Here is a 5,805-nt window from a genome sequence, read left to right on the forward strand (position 1 = left end):
GGCACCAACACCCTTAAGCCCCCCGTAGCTCCGCCCCTATCGGAATTTGATTAACCTGATTTGCATTTGTGATCCGGCCTTTTTTTCAGCAAATTTGATAGTTTACTTTAAAAAAAAACATGTTTTTTATTTTATTTTATTTTATTTTTTTATCTAGAAATTTGGGGGGAAGAGGACAAAGCTTTTTGCTAGCTGTTCCTCTTGCCCCCTCTTAGCTCCGCCCCTGCTCAAATTCAACTTGCCTGATTTGGATTTGTAATCTGGTATTGTGTTCAGCAAATTAGGTCGTTTCCATTAAGAAAACTTTTTTTTTTTGTTCTTGGGATCTACACATTAGCGGGGCAACACTTTTTGCTACAAGGGGCAGCTGCACCCCTTACCCTTGTAGCTCCGCCCCATGCCAAAGTTCAATTTGCCTGATTTGTATTTGTAATCATGCCTCTTTTGAGGGAATTATGTTGTTTTCATTCAGATTTTTTTCTACCTTCTTGGGATCTGCAAATAGGGGAGAGAAAGTTTTTTGCTAGAAGGGCCAGCTGCCCCCCTTGGCCCCCTGTAGCTCCGCCCATGCCGGAATTCAATTAGCTTGATTTGCATTTGTAATTCGGCCTCTTTCAACAAGTTGGGTCATTTCCATTCAGATATTTTTTCTATCTTCTTAGGATCTCTATATTAAGGGGGAGGGGCAAATCTCTTTGCTCCGCCCACGCCACAATTCCTTTGCATTTGTAATTTTTGTCCGCTATTTGGGTCATTTCCATCCAGAAAACGTTCCTATATCTAACTTCTTGGGATCTACACAACAAAAAGGTGCAGAAGTAACATTCCCACCACTACACCAGGAAAAACATGAGGAAAAAAACATGATGCGACCTTTGTCTTCCCTTTGGTCTGACAAAAGCTTTAATAATGACAGTCATTTTGAGAAATTGCTCTCTACTCTCGTATTAACCTCGTGATAAATGTTGTCTGATATGACCCTTTCAGTCTGCGCAGCTTTTTAATGGAAGGTGTAAAGACGGAGCTGCTGCCAGATCTGTCTTTGATCTTCCTTAAAAGAATCCCTTTTTTTTATTATTTTATTCTTTATGCGGTGGATTTTTCTTTCCTCTTTGCCTCTTTTTTTTTTTTTTTTGTTTCACCCAGAGACTCGCTCATTCTGTGATTACATAAAAGAATGAATGGCCCCAGAAAATTGATCTGAAGTGGATTTGAACTCGTTCTGCAGTGTGGCCAGAGAAACTTAAACGCTTCCAATTAGCAGAATCAAACTGAGTGGCTCCATTCAAAGGAATATTACCAAAAACTTTGTAAAAACAGTTTCTTTTTTTGGTGTTTTTAACAAGTGAAAAGTTAAGTTGAACAAGTATAACCCAAATGTTGCGGAAAAAGGCTGTGGACATTTCTGATGGAGATTCCAGCTTGTGGTTTTGCTCTGAGCTAAAGTAGGGAGGATATCAACAAAAAAGGGGGTTCTGGAACAAATTTTGCTTAAGTCATAAAAGAGAAAAGCTTTTCTAAAGAATCCAGAATAAAATACAACTAAGTTGTACAATAAAAGGATAATTGTACCACACTTTTGTGGCGCTGACTTTCAATTTTTCTCTTATTTTCTAGTATTCAATCAATGCTGCATGTTTGTACAGACAATAATGGTGCTATCTTAAATTATTTTTTCTTAATTTATTTTTACAAAAAAGCATCTTTATTGCATTAAGCTCCTTATTCTGGTGTTCAAGTAAGTGTTCTTCTTGTATTTAATTCCCGAATTCAAGATTTGATGGGTTACCTTCCTTGGACCTCGCAAAACTACAAAAACACAGTCTGTACATGAAGGATTTTTACAGAAAAAGGTCAAATAAGTGAGGAATACTACCATTTTTACCAGTAAAAACATATATTTGTATCACTATCGAAGTGAGTCCCACTGTGTTTGGTAAACAAGGTGATTACTGGAAAAACCTCAATGCCACGGGCGAAAAAAACATTCGAGAAGAAGTAGTAGCTTAAAAAAATAAAAAAAACATTACCGTGGGCAAATGTTAGCATCCCAAGACTCAGTTAAAAAACAGAAAATACTCTGTAAAGCTTTTGTCTCATACACCCAAACAGGAGGGTGTCCCGTTCAGGTTGTCCAAGACTGTGGAGGGTCGTAGAAATGCTGGTTATTTCTAGTTTTGTTAGCTTTTTACTTCATTTTTTTTACCTCACCATATATAACCTAAATTAAATGGTCATATGTGTATATATGTGGAATCCTCACAGGCACAGTTTGGTGTCCAAAGACGGTGTTACCAAGTACTAAAGATTCCAGGAAAATCTCCTTTTTAAAATATTAAAGAAATGTGTCAACATGGATTTTCTGCTTTTCTGAATTTGGGCCATTATTCACTTTAATATTCACAGTGACAGATTTTTGCTGGAATTAGCCATACTTTTAGATGGCCGCACTTCTCTGCCAATAAAATGTTCCGCTCGTTTACCGCTGTGATCACCAAGAACGATGCTCGGAAATGTTTCCTCAAACTTCTGAACCAGAAATAAAATGATGTCCTCTTAAAACAAATGCAAATGTGACAAAAATAGGATTTTGTTTTGTTTTTTTAATGTTTGTAGCTGCTCTCACAACTAATCTGTCTGACTGATCAATTTAAGATGCATAAGAAATATTTCCTAGGCTACTAAATTAAAGAATAGCATAAAATTGATCAATAAATTATTAACTTAATTTTTTGGAAGACAAATTGCAGATTGAAAGAAAACCGTGGCTTCAATTGGAAACCAAGAAAACAATTTATTTGGGATTCATAGCTAAATATGTTGCAGAAAGAACTAAAAAATATATATCTTTTTAAGTGTCTGACCTCCGATCTGAAGGATCAGGGTTCTTCTCCTCATATTCTGGAGTTTAAAAGGCGAATTTCAAACAAATCACATGCAAAACAGCATCAAGAACGCTTGAGCAGATCACACTCTGGCCTGTAATTAGCAGCAGTTGAATGACTTAATACGGGACTCAGGAGAGATTTAAGGGCCCAACCTGGAGAAGTGTCTGCTAGCTTCTTTGAGGCTGTGGGCTGATTGTGTCGCGCAAAAAAGTAAAAAGTTTGTCTCAGAATGAAAGAATTTGCTCTTTCGATGAACAAAAATGTAAATAATGTGATTATTCCTCTTAAAACAGGACCACAATGAATGGTCAGATGTTTGTTAAAGTTAAAATCTTAGTTTTAAGTTTATTTTCTAAGTACCAACTTCCAAAAATTGTGGTTTTAACATTTATTTGTGGATGTTATATGCATATTTACATGTTTTGATCTCTTGTTTTTGTATGCTTTTGCAATTAAATTTTTTTTATTTCATTTATTTGTTATTTAACCTGTTTTTTGGCACAAAAACAATAAATAACTAGATTTATAGCAGTAGCCTTCTTGCGATAATGCACAGTGAATACTATAAGCTGAATGTGGCTGCTGAAAATACTGAAGCTGAAACACTGAAACAAAAAGCTTAACAATCCAAAGCAATTTAGTTAATGCTAAAGTAGTGGAACCTTAGCAGATTTTTTTGGCATAAATAGCTGAGAAGTATTTGACCTAAAGAAAAGTTTAAGTAGTTGTGTTTCCATTGACTAGGAAATTGCGCAAACTTTATAAAAAAAAAAATGTTTGTGTTTCTTCACATAATTATGATTTACTTGAAACAGTGTAATTGCACAATTTGCATTTCTTGGACATTTCTAGAATTTCAATAAAGTTTTGCACGTAATGGAGATGCAGCTAGTGTCAAGATATTGTTTATAGTTGAGTTAATACCCAAATTAGCTTAACTAGCAACCACAAAGGAAATACAGTTTTTAAACGCCAAAATAGCCTTAAAAACTAAGAATAAATGAGTCAAAAAAGCTAGCATATTGCTAAAAAAATTAGCTAAACTCCAAATTTGCTTAAAAAAATCTCAGTAGATACAAGATTAGCCAAAAGAGCTAGTTTAAGGAATAAAACAAAATAAAATGTCAATTTAGGTTTAAAAAAACTGTAAAATTATCTAATTTAGCCAAAAAACAAAGGCTAGCACATTGCTAACATGTTAGCCTAATGCCCAAATTAGCTTAACTAGCAACCACAAAGGAAATACAGTTTTTAAATGCCAAAATAGCCTAAAAAACTAAGAATAAATGAGTCAAAAAATCTAGCATATTGCTAAAAAAATTAGCTAAACTCCAGATTTGCTTAAAAAAAATCTCAGTAGATACCAGATTAGCCAAAAGAGCTAGCTTAAGGACTAAAACAAAATTAAATGTCAATTTAGCTTTAAAAAAAACTGTAAAATTATCTAATTTAGCCAAAAAACAAAGGCTAGCACATTGCTAACATGTTAGCCTAATGCCCAAATTAGCTTAACTAGCAACCACAAAGGAAATACAATTTTTAAATGCCAAAATAGCCTAAAAAACTAAGTTTAAATGAGTCAAAAAAGCTAGCATATTGCTAAAAAAATTAGCTAAACTCCAGATTTGCTTAAAAAAAATCTCAGTAGATACCAGATTAGCCAAAAGAGCTAGTTTAAGGACTAAAACAAAATGAAATGTCAATTTAGCTTTAAAAAAAACTGTCAAATTATCTAATTTAGCCAAAAAACAAAGGCTAGCACATTGCTAACATGTTAGCCTAATGCCCAAATTAGCTGAACTAGCAACCACAAAGGAAATACAGTTTTTAAACGCCAAAATAGCCTTAAAAACTAAGAATAAATGAGTAAAAAAAGTTAGCATATTGCTAAAAAAAATTAGCTAAACTCCAAATTTGCTTAAAAAAACCTCAGTAGATACAAGATTAGCCAAAAGAGCTAGTTTAAGGACTAAAACAAAATGAAATGTCAATTTAGCTTTAAAAAAAACTGTAAAATTATCTAATCTAGCCAAAAAACAAAGGCTAGCACATTGCTAACATGTTAGCCTAATGCCAAATTAGCATAAAAATCCACACTTTTTCTAGAATAGTGCCAGAGGCTATCTTAAGACTAAAAACTGATTTTGTCTCAGATGGTTTTGGCCTGTAAAATGTTCCACTTTTTAGTGTTAAATCAGCTCAACTTAGAATGTTGGCGTCCCACAGGGCACATATTTGGGTCCTCCGTTTATGCATGCCATCTGTAGTTGACTGAAGTGAACCCAATGCCAAGCGTATCTCTGACACCTGGAGACCTAAACTGGGACAGAATGAGTGTTTACACACAAACAAATCAGGTTTTGTTGGTTCTGTGAGCTGGAAATGAAACAAACTGCAAAGAATTATCGGATTTTGATTGTGCTCTTTTGGGATTTTTTTTTTAACATTGAACCCTAAAGCTAAAATCTCTTTAATCACAATTCTCACAGACTACACACAGCTTCAGTGGAGCAAACCAGATTGTTTACAGTCAGTTTACTGGTGCTTTTACTGAAAATGGCTGCCAGCAGTTTTTTAGATACAGATTCAAACATATGGACTTAGAAGTCTGATACTGTTGATGTAGCATTCATGCAGTCAATGTCAGTTTTTTTTTAATTAACAGCAAATCTAGATGTTGAGGATGATTCAGTCTAAAGGAGAATTCCTTTTTGGGGTATTTATAGAGATCAGTCCTCCCTTTAAATCCTGACTGATTTTCTAAAGTGGAATCGACTAATCTCTCCATCCCTGTTCCATGTTCAATACTCAAAGTGGGCCTGTCATAAGAGCATTTTTGACATGGTCTTCTCCTCAAGGGCACAAACATTAAATAATTACATTTCCTTCCAACATAAGACACCACGATATCTGATCA

General features: G+C 34.5%; 1 protein-coding gene across 2 annotated transcripts in view; it reads left to right on the forward strand.

Annotated features, from left to right (window-relative positions):
• nrg3b (neuregulin 3b) overlaps positions 1-5,805 on the forward strand; it is a 293,063-nt gene that overhangs the window by 153,755 nt on the left and 133,503 nt on the right. The gene's annotated exons all lie outside the window — the stretch shown is intronic.

This window comes from Oryzias melastigma, linkage group LG19, assembly GCF_002922805.2.
Source record: "Oryzias melastigma strain HK-1 linkage group LG19, ASM292280v2, whole genome shotgun sequence".
NCBI classification, from domain to species: Eukaryota; Metazoa; Chordata; class Actinopteri; order Beloniformes; family Adrianichthyidae; genus Oryzias; species Oryzias melastigma.